Genomic DNA, 14,101 nt, shown 5'->3' on the forward strand with positions numbered 1-14,101 from the left:
CTCTCTGGCAATATTTGGAGGGTGTGAAAGTAGAAGCAGCTTTTATTTAATTAAGGCTAAAGAAAAATATGCTGTCTGAGCACAGATGTGGGGTATTGAAAGCCCACAGAGGAGATTTTTAGCTGCCTGGGTGAGTGGGAGGCCACATAATTTAGAGAGAGTCTGTGTAAACTGGATGCAGCAAGAGGTCTCAGTGAGCTACAGGGACCTGTGATCATACTGGTTAAACCCCAGATGACACCAAGGTGTTGGAAAAACCAGGAGAAAAATGGTATGTGGTTCAACAAAGCCTTCTGTAAAGTACTGGGCTTAGGTGAGAATAAAACCATGTAGCTCTCTCTGCTCTCTGGAATTTCTTCAGGAGGTGGCTCTGGGATTTATGGAGCAAAAGACACTCTGCAGGACATTTGAACTGTTTGGTCTGATGAGCACTAGAAAAGCTGTGTCTGGACTGTGATTCAAGAGAGAGACACTGTTGGAATTAAGACCAGAGGAGCCCAACGTGGGTGAACAGGGACTAGATGGACATGGTTGTGTATGAACTGGGGTTGTTTAGTCCAGAGAAGTGAAGGATGGGAGAGAATATCCTACCTTAAAAGGCTGCTGCAAGGATGAATCCATCCTCCTTTTCTGTGGCCATTAGAGAAAGAAGTCTCAGGTTTAAATTGTGGCAAGAATAAGTCATCAGGAAAGAACTTTTGACCAATCTGAATAGCAAAGTCAGGCATAGACTGGCTGGAGAACCTCTGCAGTCTCTGTCACTGGAGGTTGTTTCCACCTGGGTAGTCAAAAATCTCTCCTAAATGATGGCTGGGCCTGCCCTGTTCCCAGGGATGGGCCAGGCATCTGCCTGAGGTCTCTCCCAGCCCTTGAGATTCTTCCTGAAGATGAGGTTGCCCACAAGAATTAACACAAAGGATTAAAGACAAGGCTACATGTGGGATGGGTCCTCCTTTCATATGCTAAAAGGAGTTTAAAATATAGGGACAGAATCAACAGGGATCTACAGCTCAAGGTAAAGGGGTGGTATAAGAAAAATATGAAGACTTGAAAGAGCTCATTTAATGAGGCTGAGAAGTATATCCAGTGTGTTACCATGGCAGGACGTTGTTAGGAGAGGGTCTAGAATGATACTGGAAGAAAGGAATCACTCAAAATGGTGAATTCAATGGACTTGGAGATGGAAGAAAAAAAGGGACCAGTCAACAATTGGAGAGAGAGAGAGGTTTTAAGAAAAATGAGTAGTGGTAGAAAGACTGAAGTGCATTTATAATGTGAAAAGAAAAATGTTGGAAGAGGCAAGACTCTTCCTTTGGAAGGAAATCAGTAGATAATTTAAGAGAGGGATCACATGCAGATAAGCCACCAACAAATCCCATCTCCTTTGTACTTGATCTCATGGTGCAGTCACAGAAAAAGTGGAACCAAGAGGGACAGAAGGGTCTGTGGGCTTCTTGTTCATCTTCTGTCATGGGAAACTGGTGCACTTCTCTGGAGAAGTGGAGACAGATGGGAGAGTGTAGTGATGAATCAGAGGGGATGAGAAGAAAGCTGGGATTTTGGTGTGGGATCCAAAGTTAGAGGTGCTCTGTTTTCCTGGGTAGGAAGCTCTCAGGACAGCTGGGAGGTAGGACAGGCCAATGATGGTGGGAAGACAGCAGGGCCATGGATCTGCTAAAGGCATCAGGAGTATAAGGAAGGGACAGAGGAAAGAGGTGTCATAGCCATGCCACGGAATTAAAGGAGGAATGAGCTCGAATTGGGTCCCAGTAAAATAAAAGCAGTCAGTGGTGACAGGTTGGAAACTGTAAAAACACATATGTACAGTGACTGGGTGTGAAGACAAGGATTGAAAGATGATGCATAAAGAAAGTGGGAAACAGATGGAAAGTTCTGATCTGGGGAGGGAGATGAGAGAGACGGGAAAGAGCCAAGTGGAGTGACCAGGCTTTGGGCAAATGGGATAATAGAGCCAGGAGCAGGGTGTGAGGGTGATGAGAGGTGGAGGGGATAGAGGATGGGATGTGGATGGAGGGCAGGAGTAGAACAAGGGTGAGGAATGAAGGAGTGGGAATGCAGCCTCTGGAATGAGGGTGAATGCAGGTGAGAAAGAGAGGACCAGTGTGCAGAACTGCAAACCTGCAGAGAGCTGAGGGTAACCAGGAGAGAGGCCTGTGACTGGATGGGTTCTGGTCAGAAGTTCACCTGGTAGGGCCCTGCAACTCTGAAATCACTCTTCCCCAGCCCATGTCTTTTCCAGCTCTTCTATCTTCCTCCCCAGCACCTTATCAGCCCCTGAAATCCCAACTGGAAGCTTATCCAGTGGGATGACCCAGCCCCCTTCCCCACCTGCAGCAGTGCCAGATGCTGCTGCCGGAGACTAAAAAAGCACTTTGCCTTTTGTATTGAAAGTCCACATACTTGTCCCTGAGGTGAATCAGAGCATTTCTGTATTCTAGAAAGAAAAATTCGAGCCAGCAAGTTTAAATTATGCACAAGCCTCAAGAGACCTGTATCTCTCTGAGTATTATCCTGAGCCCAAACAGCACATGTGTTTGAGCAAAAGGCCATAAAGGCTTTCTGGGTAAATACTGCCTACTTTGTAATAAGTTTCAATGGCTGCTGTGTTCCCCTCCAGCTGGGGGGTGAAGGCAGCCCTCTGTACATGCTGTGTTCATTCCTTGGAATCTGCTGGCACCTGGAGCAACCTTTCTTTGGCTGTACCCAAGAGCTGAGCTCCAGCCCCCGAGGTGCAGAGAGCTGGCTGGGACACCCAGAGGGTGACATTTCCTTGGCAGATCTTCTGACAGCCAGTGCCAATGGGGCTGTGGGAAGCTTGAGGAAGCTGCTGCTCTTCTCCTCTGGCTGCACCACAGTCCTGCCTCCAGGAAAGCTGTGCCACGTCAGGGTGAACGTCGGTGCCATCACGTCCCTCCTTTCCCCCAGCTTGCTGTGAGGAGGAGCAGCTCACTCCAACAAAAAGTGCCCTGAGAAATGTGAAAAATGGGTTGAACTTGACCCAAGTTCCCAGCACCTGAGAGCACCCAGGTGTAAGGGCCAAAGAATTCATATCCAGCAGACATTGCCATGCTATGCTTGCCAGAGATCCACTTGAAAGAATGGGAAGTAATTCGAGCCTGAATCCCTTTCTCATTTCTGAGAAAGACTGTGGGATCTTAGACTTCACCAGCAGTTGTAAAAATCAGGCTAATTTCCTTTTTTTTTTTTTAAATGAAACATTACTATCAGGACTTTGCTTCTTTCTTGGGAATTCCATTGCATCGGGCCAGCGGTGCCTGGACTATGCAATGGTGATGCTCAGTCTTGCACAACGACCTCTTGTTCTGGGACTAAAAGCTGTTTGTTTACATAATATAAGATGGCCTTTCAGACACACAACTGTTGGTTCAGCCTAATAATCCTGAATTTCGTAAGATCACGCTGCGGGAGAGCGGTGACGGTGACGTTGTGCAACTCAGAGCAAAGTTTCCCACGTGTGCTGTGACTCAGTGTGCTACCAGTGTCTTAGAAATAGGAATAAGAGAGCAAGGCATGAAATCCTAGCACTAAGTAAGTCAGGGTGTTGTGGTTTGGGTGGGGTTTTTTGTAAATTTAAATCATCTTCTTTCATAGAAGATGCTAATTCTTATGCGGAGCGAGGAGTGCTCTGTGTTTCCAGAAGACTTATCAGGCAGGATTCCTCTGAACCAGTCACCCTTAATCCCTTTTGGAGCAGAGAAACAAATGCAAATAAGATGCAATTCCCCTCTTTTGGAGTGTCTGCAAGATGCTCTGCCATTAAATACAATGACAGAGTGGAGCTCAAACCCAGCAGCTTCCACTCCCAGCCAGACACTGGATTTAGAAACCAGGACAGGGGAGCTCAAAGATCAGCCACAGTTGTCTGTTTGCTCCTCAGAAATGTAAGGAGTGTTGAGTCCTGTCTCCAAATACCTCAGCTGACCTGGGGTATCACCTGGTTCCTCCCTGTGCCTTGTGTCTGGGCGTGGTGGGACAGCTCTCCTGAGCTTTGGCTTCTTCCTCCACCGACACAGAGGTGGTTTGAGAACAGATCTGAGGGGTCCCTCCCTCACCATCTTCAAGGCATTTGTCCCCTTTGGCTGCTCTGGTGTGGGGCACAAGGAGGTGTGGGATTGGGGTGGGAATGTGGCTTTCCAGAAGAGGAAGAAAGGTCACATGTTTGTTCCGCCATGTGTGTGATGCTGTTCTGGCTTGTGAGTTTTCACCACAAACTGCAAATGGCTTATTTAAATAGAAAGCAATGTTCATGGAATCATGGAATTATAGAATCACGGAGCCACAGAATGGTTTGGATGGGAAAGGACCTTAAAGATCACCCAGTTCCAGCCCCCTGCCCTGGGCAGGAACACCTTCCACCAGACCAGGTTGCTCAGAGCCCCATCCAACCTGGTCTTGGACACTTCCACGTTTCCTCTTAATGGTTTATGGTTTTTTCAATGTCTAAATAACAATGCAGAAAGTGCTTGCAGGATGTTTAATGAGTCCTCATTAATCACAAGAATTCCATATCGTTGGGAAGTCTGTGTATTTGCAGTGCAGAGCGTCACGAGGGCGTCACATGGAGAAAGCACTTGCAAAAAGGTTAAGGGCTAAATAGGCAAAAGAAACATTTTTATAACCAGTTTAGCAAAGTGAAATAAGCCTCTGAGATAGTGGTTACTCAAAAAGTTTGTGTCAGAGCCAAGAAAAAAACCCTCTCTTTTGTTTTAGTGAAATTCAGATTACATTAATCACAATTACGTTTTCAACATCTGTAACATGAAAAATCTAATTTACTCAAAAAGACAGTCAGTTGCTTCTCAGAGCTGTGATTAACATTTAGATCCTAAATTTAAGTCTTTGCTTGGGCTAGTACAAACTTGTGAAGTCTGGAGCTGCCTCTGATTGTCACACTTTCTTCTCAGCTCCATCCACTGCAGGCAGGTATTGGGTTACTGCATGTCCTCACAAGGAGCCTGGGTGTGGGTGTCCAGTCATTTCATTCTTAATCATTTTTTCCTGGATAAAATTTGATGTATTTCACCAAATAAAATCACACTGAAGACCTACAAGTTACGTGAACCAAACAGTAATTAATTATTGTTATTAAATAAGCAAGTTAATTCTGTAGCAGGGTTGGCATTGATGCTTGAAAACACATTTCCCTTCTACTTGTTTTTCCTCATTCTTTCTTTAAAGGAATGTTTCTTTAAAAACTTCTCCTGTACATATATTTGTGGGATTTTTCTTTTTTTCCCCCAGAATACAAAAGCTTGAGCTCTATTACAATTTCATTTAGCTGCTTTTTCCCAAGTACATGACTTGGCTCTACAAAGCAGCTGCACTCCCTGGAGATCCTTCATTGTAACTGTGTAAAACGTTATTAAGTGTGGGAAAAATCTTGATCTCTTGTTGTTGTTGGGTTTCTTTGTGGAGGGGAGTCTTTTTCTTCCCCTGTCCCCTCTCCCCAAGACAATTGATTTGTGGGAGAGGCCCCAGCCAGCCCTTCTCATTAACCCACTGCTCTTGTATGGTTTGATACGAAATATAATCAGCATTTAAAAATCCTTCTTTGACTCTCCACCCACTGGGACTCCTTGTGCTGGGGGATTTTTGCTCTTCCATCCTCTCTTTCCTTGGGATTTTTGCTTCCAGGCTTGCTGCTGGATTGGGAATTCCTCCTCTGAAAGTTTGGCTCCTCTTGCCCTCACACACTGACATTGCCATTCCCTTCCTCACCTTCCTTCCTGCGCTTCTCCCTCTCTGCTTGTTTGATTTCTTGCTTTTCCTTCTTCTTTTTATGATCCTGAAAACATATTCCTGGCCATGGGAGAGAGAAAAAATTCCGTGCCATCATTTTTCTCACACACCTTTTTTCTGCCAGAGGTCACGACTTTTTGACTCAATGAGTCAAATAACACACACACAAAAAAATAAAAAGTTAAAAAATGGGATATGAAAGAAGTTAATAGGTTGGGCTGGGGTTGGGGAGTTGCGTTTCCTCTCTTGATGGGTTGTGTGCTATGAAAGCAGCTGCACATATAACGGGTGAGGTACTGCTGGATGGCCAAAGGCTATAAAATTCTTTTTAAAGATGTCAATGTGGAGGGAAAAATTAGCAAGGGGAGTCTCATCAGCTGATCAGTGACAGTGTTCAGTGCTCTTCTCTTCAGAAGAACCTTTAGGATTCAACTCCTTGTTTGAGAGGGGATACATGACCAGTCATCCCTCAAAAAAAAAAAAGGCAATAATGTAGTGGTCAGAGACATTTTAAAGAATATTTAAAGATTTATATATTTAAAGAATATTTTAAAGAATATTTAAAGAAAATTTTAATGAATATATAAGAGTATTTTAAACTGGTGATACTGGAGTCTCCACAAGACCATCTCATGTGTAAGATATAAAGCTGATGTGGTCACACTGCAGCACTGCAAGTTGTCAGAGCTTAAACGAGGTCTGAACTTTGCTCCTTGAGGCAGAGGGGTATAAACTGTGACACTTTTATCAAACCCTGAGAGGGGTAAGCAGAGGAGCTCATCCACAGATTTCGGACTACTGAGGACTGAGACACAGAATCAGACTCACCATGGTTGGAAGAGACCTTCAGGGTCATCCAGTGCCACCCTCACCCAGCACCACCAGGATCACCCCTAATCCATGTCTCCAAGGGCCACATCCAGACACCTCTGGGACACTCCCAGACACAGGGACTCCACCACCTCCCTGGGACACTTATTCCGAGGCCTGGCAGGGAATTTTATTTTTTCTAATAATTAATCTGAACCTGCCCTGGTGCAGTTTGAGGCCATTTCCTCTCCTCCTTTCCCTCGGGACATGGCAGCAGAGCCCGACCCCCCTCCCTGCCCCCTCCTGTCAGGGAGTTGCAGAGAGCAATGAGGTCCCCCCTGAGCCTCCTCTTCTCCAGATAAACCCCCCCAGCTCCCTCAGCTGCTCCTCACAGGACATGTTCTCCACACCCTTCCCCAGCTTTATTGCCCTTCCCTGGACATGGACACAACCTATTCAGGCTTGTTCTGCCAGGTGTGGGAATTACATTTTCTTGGAGTTTCTTCACTCTTTCTCTGTCCCTGCCAATGCAGAGGCACCTGCACCAAAAGGTGTTTAAATCTGCATATGAATAAAAGCCCAGTTCAGCACCACTCATCCAATTTCCCTGATTACAAGGCTGACTGGAAGACCTTGAGCAGGGATGGTGAGCACAAAGGATGAGCTCTCCCGCCTTCCAGGGTGGCCCATCCTTGCAGGGCTGGATCCTCATGCTTTGGGTACCCTAGACAACAATTAGAAAACTCCTGTTTGTCTTTAAAACCCAGTTCAATTCAATCCAATCTCATTTAATATTTTTTCCTTCTTCCTTTCTTTCAAATTTTTATGGGTTTTGCAAACTCTCTATTTGAGGAAGGGGGAATGTCCCCAAGGACATCCACCATCCTCCTCTGTGCTGAACTCCAAAGTCCCTTACAGACACTTGACATATTTGGACAGATGGAAGGATGAATTCACACAGGTTCAATATATATATGTGCTGCTTTAAAAATACAAGCTACATGTCTAAAAGGCCTGTGAAACTTGATTTTTCATTCTTATAAAATCTACCCAAGATATTTAAGAAGGCAGAGTGATTCAGGGTGAAATTCAAACCTAAGTCTTAAGTTTTCAAGTGTAACCACTGACTTTACAAGCTCCACTTCCATTTGTCCAAGCTCAGCACAGAAGGCTTGTTTTTTTTTCCCTGAACTACTAATAAAAAGTGGCAAGTGGGCAGGACATCTGGTTCGTGGGAAATCTTGTGAAAGTTTTGATTTAATTTAATTCTATTCCTATTTCCCAGAAACTTGGAAATTTACTTTTTGAAAGTACTGAGAGACGTTGTTTACTAAAGAAATAAATAATAGCAGCTGGGAGGGCGAGGCCAGAGCTGATTTCACAGGGAGCTGCCAGGATGATGGGGAGCTGCGGCTGCTGCCAGTGCTCACGTGGTGATGGGCTGCCCAGAGCAAATGCTGGCTCCAGCTCCAGCTCAACTGGGAGCCTGGGAGCTCTTGGTGCCATGGCTTTACCTGGAAAGTCAGTATTTCCAGATTCTGTAGGTGAAAAAGGAGTTTGTAGCAAGATGGGGGGTCGGGCTCTGCTCCCAGGGAAAAAGGGACAGGAGGAGAGGAAACGGCCTCCAGCTGTGCCAGGGGAGGGTCAGGTTGAACAGGAGGAGGAATTTCTTGCTGGAAAGGATGGTCAGGCCTTGGCAGGGGCTGCCCAGGGAGATTTGGAGTCCTCACCCCTGGAGGTGTCCAAGGAAGGCCTGGATGTGACACTCAGTGCTCTGGGCTGGGGGACAAGGTGGGCATCGGGCACAGGGTGGATCCATGGGCTGGGAGGGCTTTTCCAACCTCTGTGATTCTGTGATCAGGACTAAATTGGAAGGGACCCTAAAGGTCATCCAGTTCCAACCCCCTGCCATGGACAGGGACACCTTCCACTAGCCCAGGTTGCTCAGACCCCTATCCAGCCTGGCCTTGGACACTTCCAGGGATCCAGGGGCATCCACAGTTTCTCTGGGCCGAGAGGAAGCTGATAGCAAAAAGCACGGGTTTGACGTGGCCCATATCTATGAAAAGGCACATTTTGAATAAGATATTGTTTGACTCCTTTCCACTTGCCCAATGGTTCAAGTTTTAGCAACAATGAGACCAATCTGCTTCAAGGCTTGCTCCTTTCTCTGCTTTCTTAGTCCTAATAAAGGCTAATTTTTTAGTCCCTGACTCATGCTCATGGCCCACACAAAGATGAACCAGATAAACAGAAATGTCCCCTACAACGATGCCAAATATTGAAAACTGGTTCCCTAGCAATGAAAAAAACTTTTTGGTTTTCTAGGGAACGCTTTCTTAAAGCGTTTAATAGTTTACACTTTCATTTCAGAGGGCTGGAACAACAACACATCACTTCCTGCTAAGGGCTGGTGATCACAGACTGGTTTTCCTTTATTTACATTAATTTACATAATTCACAGACCAAGAATCATTTGTTGCAGTGATAAATGACTAAGATGAGATAAGCTGCTGCAAAATTGCAGGTCAGTTCATGGTCATTCTTCAGCAGATAGAGGCAGGATTTATTGTATTTTGAATATTTGCTTTCACATTATTCCCACAGGTCTCTTCAGTGCGTGCTGTGTTTCCTATCTGTCCTTGGTATCTGACACTTCCAGACAGATCCATTCCAGTGCAGAGAACAAGGTTCCTTGTGGTCCTTTTTAATTAAGCCAACGGTGCAAGCACGTGTTGGGGAAATTTTTTGCTTTAAAGGTACCGTGGCAAGGTTTGACTTCTGGAGGTGGAATGTGGTCCTGCTTTGCCTCTATCCCACTTGGAGCAGGTTAATGCTCAGGAGGCCTCTCTGCTTAGATCTCCCTTCATTACCAAAGCCCTGCCTCTGGTGTGAGGTGATGGATGCCTGGAAATGAACTGTGCAGGGATTTATTCCGGGAGAAGAGATAAAAATAATTCAGCATGTTCCTTTTTGTCGTGAAACACTGAACATTTATGTGAGTTATGAGCAGCCAATACGTCTTGTTCTCAGGAGAGTCAGGTAGGAAAAGAGTTTCTAAGCCTTCCCTAGAAACTGGGGTGGACTTACACATCCAGAAATAACCCAGAGTTTTCAAAGACTGGGGTGGGGGGCAGCTGTCCAGTGATTTAGAAAAAAAAAAAAAGTATTCCCAGGATGTTCAATCCAAGCATAAATAGCCAGCACTTTTTCAGCACAGCTAAACTGAGAGGCAAAGAGAAAATACCAGGAAGGGCCATTATAAAATAGTGCCACTGGAATGAAATAGATAACTTGTGAGGCAGGGAATTTCCCCAGACAGGATTTGGCTGAGTGCCTGCCCCAGGAAAGCACTTTCTGACATTAAGGCAACAGCAGAGAGAAACTGGGACTTTGAAAAGAAGTTTATTTCTGGCTGTTCCAGTTTTATTTTCTAATTTTCCCGGACTCGGGACAGTTAAAAGAGCTGAGAGATGCTACAGGACCAAGAGTATTAGTAACTAGTGCATTTAATAATCTTGAATAAGGTTATTACATGAGGGATGAATTCTCCTTTATTTCACAGGAATGTAAAGGAACCTTGCCATAGGCATTAATTGCATTTAATTCCATGTTAGGGCCCATTCATCCTACCAACATCTTGGATAACAGCCCAGGAGTAAATGTGATTCTGTTCTGTGTTTCTTCTGATGAAATACTTTACTGAAAATACTCCTGTGACATTGCTTTAAGTTTGGTTTTGTTGGGTTTTCTTTTAAAGTAATATTAAATAACCTGCTTTTGTGAGCGCAGAAACCGGCTCACAAAAACATGTCGGGGTACAGATGGGTGCAATATTTTTATTTTGTGCTTCAGAAGATACCATATGCCAGGCCTCAGGAGGTGCTTGGCTGCCAGCGAGGCACAAATAGAGATTTACAAAAGGTGAAAGCGAAAGGTGGAGCTGCCATGTTTTCACACAGCACGACCTCAGCCCGGCCCGACAGAAACAGTGACTTATGAGTTCAGAAATTTGAGTTTTGTTCTTGGTCACAGCGTTTTCTCTTGAATTGCCTCCTCTGTGACCCCTGAAGGTGCCTGTGAGCACAGGGCTCAGTTTTAGCCCAGGGGTGATGTTATTGAGGGTGGCTAATGGCTGAGGATTCAGAGCGAGCTTAAGGACAGTCATCATCTTTTCAGGGCACATCTCCTGTCAGTTAGTCACCAATTCACCTCTTAAATCAATCCCACAGGCAGCATTTACTGTGCCATATCCCAAAGCATTCTCCAGGCTGTTAGTATGGAAACACTGCTCAGAAAACAGGGGGTCAGACGATCTCTTTTGGGGCCAACAGGCTCATTGAGCTTTCCCACCTCACTCACCCACCTTTTCACTTTGTGGGGTTTGTTTGTAGCTCTTTTCCCACGGCTGTGATGATGATGATGATGATGGCAGGGATTGGGAAGGCAGGTAGCCCACAATTTAGAGCACCTTGACTAGCCCTTAAAAACAAAACCAAATTTTGAACTTCTTCAGGCCCCTCTCACTCCCCTGTGCTTCTTTTTTGTTTGTTTTTGCGATGATTTCCTGTGCCTTGAACTGGGTCTCCAGCCAGTGTGAACCACTGTGGCTCTACTGGAACCAGTGGAGATGCACTGATTTACAGGAACTGTGGACCACGGAATTGGTTAGGCTGGAAAAGACCTTTGAAATCATCGAGTCTGACCACTAACCCAGCACTGCCATGTCCACCACTAAACCATGCCCCTAAGCACCACATCTACACACCTTTTGAGCATTTCCAGGGATGGATCTGCCAGGCTTTGCCAGCAACACTGGGGTGCTGCAGACGTTGTGCACCAAACAGGATGATTTAAGAGGCTGTTATGCCAATGGACACTTTTCCCTGTTGATCCCAAACCTAGTGCATGTGAATGCCAATGAGAATTGGGATTGTTCAGCCTGGAGAAGAGAAGCTTTGGGGTGGCCTAAGTGTGACCTTCCCAGACCTGATGGAGCCACAAGAAAGATGGAGAGAGACTATTTCCAAGGCCTGGAGGGACAGGACAAGGGGGAATGGCTTCAAATTGACAGAGAGTAGGGTTAGATGGCATATTGGGAAGGAATCCTTCCCTGTGAGGGTGGGGAGGCCCTGGCACAGGTTGACAGAGAAGCTGTGGCTGCCCCTGGATCCCTGGAAGTGTCCAAGGCCAGGTTGGATGGGGCTTGGAGCAACCTGGGCTAGTGGAAGGTGTCCCTGCCCATGGTAGGGGGTTGGAACTGGATGATCTTTAAGGTCCCTTCCAACCCAAACTATTCCATGATTCTATGATTCTATGATTTGAATTTTTGCTCCTGCTTGCTTCAGGATGTCACTTAAACATGAGCCCCTTCCCCATCAGGGGAGGCTCTTGATGACTGTCTTAGGTGAGTTTTTAACACAATAATAAGACTGACAGGGAGCAAGATTTCCATTCTGGGAAGAATTGTGAGGATTTAATACCTGTCTCAATTTGCCAGCCATGGCCAGCATGAGAAACATTTTCTAATAGTGATGCAATTTTTCTTAGAGGTTTCCTTGATTTTTTTGAATTTTTTTCCTCCCAAAATCAGTTAGTTTAGTTTAGTTTGCCTTTTTATAGATTTACTGAAAAAATTAACCCAACCAAAGAAACCAACACATGCTAATTTCCAAATTCCCAGGTCAGGGAGAGTGTCAAAATATCAAAAATGCATGGCAAGGCTCAAACAGTTAATTAAACCTGAAACAAACTCATCCAAGTCCGTGTTTTAAAACATTAAACTTCCATGTTTTTTGTCTGAATGGCAACTCCTATTTTCAAAGAGTTGTGTTGTTAATTATTAATTTTTGTAGCAGACTGGTTATCTCCTCCCTCTTCAATATTCACTCATTTCACTGGAATTTTTATATTACGCCTCTGGAATTTGTCAACATGTTATCTTTGGATAGAACTAGAATGGAAATAGAATTAAGAAGTTAGAATTGCAAGTTACAGAACTTTACCCTAAATTAGCCCAGAAAGTGTTGATAAGCAGAGAAATTCGCTAGAATATGACTTCAAAAAGCTGGGAAAACATCCGACTCGACAATTAGGGCGACCCGAACTTCCACGACTTCCTTGGCAGCATCGCAATTATTAATTAGGAAGGATACTCTATTCAGGGTGATAGGGCTCTGTGACTGGAGATAAAACATTTCCACAGCCTGTGGCTCGAGAGGGACGTGCAGGAAAACCACATGAGGCGGCTGGACGGGCGCCACGGGGACACGGCAACGCCGTGCCAGTGACCAGAAAGCCAGTGATGCCAGAGCTCCCAAATATACCCAATTTGGGAGTGTGGGGGGGGTGGATAAATGTCAGAGCCGCCACGCTGAGCCCCACCACCCTGCTGTGTGCTGACCTTCTCCCTGGAGCTCGTGCCAGCTGGAGTTGGGACGTGCCAGAGTCTCCCCGAACTCCTGGCGCTGCCTCGGGCAGCGGCGGCGAGAGGGGAAAGGAATATCCCCCAGGAATTATTTTGTGATATTGCCACCCTCAGAACAGACTGGTCTGTGGCTGGGTGGGTTCGCTGGACAATTTGTTCGCAGAAAAGATGGAATAATAATTGTGGTCACCCACAGGACCATTAGATGGTCCCGCTGGGTGCTCTCGCCGCTGGTCGTGGGTGTTTTCCTTGCTCAGCTCACCATAATTTAGGAATTATTCCTTCCAGCCTTTTAAAGGCTGCCCAGACAATGGGCTTTCTGGTTGTATGAGGAATTACTGCATCTTCCCAGGCCCCACCAGGGACCTCCCCAGGGGCTTGGGGCAGGAATTGGGCTGATTTGAGGTGAAAGAGCCGTTCTTTGGGCTGATGTTGCTGCTTAACTTTCTGCAATCTGTGGTAAAAGTGATCTGAGTTATCTCCTCTCCTGTTGTCTGTGTACAAACCTGCATCACTCCCAAGCTTAAAAATGCAAATTGAGGCAGAGGGACCCTGCAGGCCCCTGCCTGGAGCTGGGATGAAAATTGCAGGGAGCAAGAGAATGAATGGCTTGAACCCTCAGGCAGGATGATGCCTACAATGGAAAACACCTTTTCCACTGAGCCTGCACAAGAACACATCTGAAGCACCTGTTTTTTGGCCACCAAGGACCTGTCTGCTCCCAGCAAAACCAGAGGATCCTCTCCATAGCAATAGGAGCAGAGGCAGGCTTGGATCTCTCAGGATTTCATTGCAGTCATCAGAGCTTTATAAATATTTGTCCCTTGAATTTGCGGCATGTCTCATGTTAAAGCGTGCCAAAACGCTTCCCAACCTCTTTTAGAATATAAAAGGAGAAAAAAAAACCCAAACAACCAAATCCCAAAACATCCTGCTCCTGCTGAGGGTGCTGGTGCTTTGGCACAGAGGAAATGTTAATGATGCCTGAAGGTGGCACCCAAATGAGTAGTGCCAGGAGGTGCATGGGCAAGACTTAAATACTGCTGGAGGTCACACCTACAGCAGAGCAAACAAAAATGGACC

Source organism: Neopelma chrysocephalum, unplaced genomic scaffold (assembly GCF_003984885.1).
Source record: "Neopelma chrysocephalum unplaced genomic scaffold, ASM398488v2 Primary Assembly neopelma1_166, whole genome shotgun sequence".
Lineage (NCBI taxonomy): Eukaryota > Metazoa > Chordata > Aves > Passeriformes > Pipridae > Neopelma > Neopelma chrysocephalum.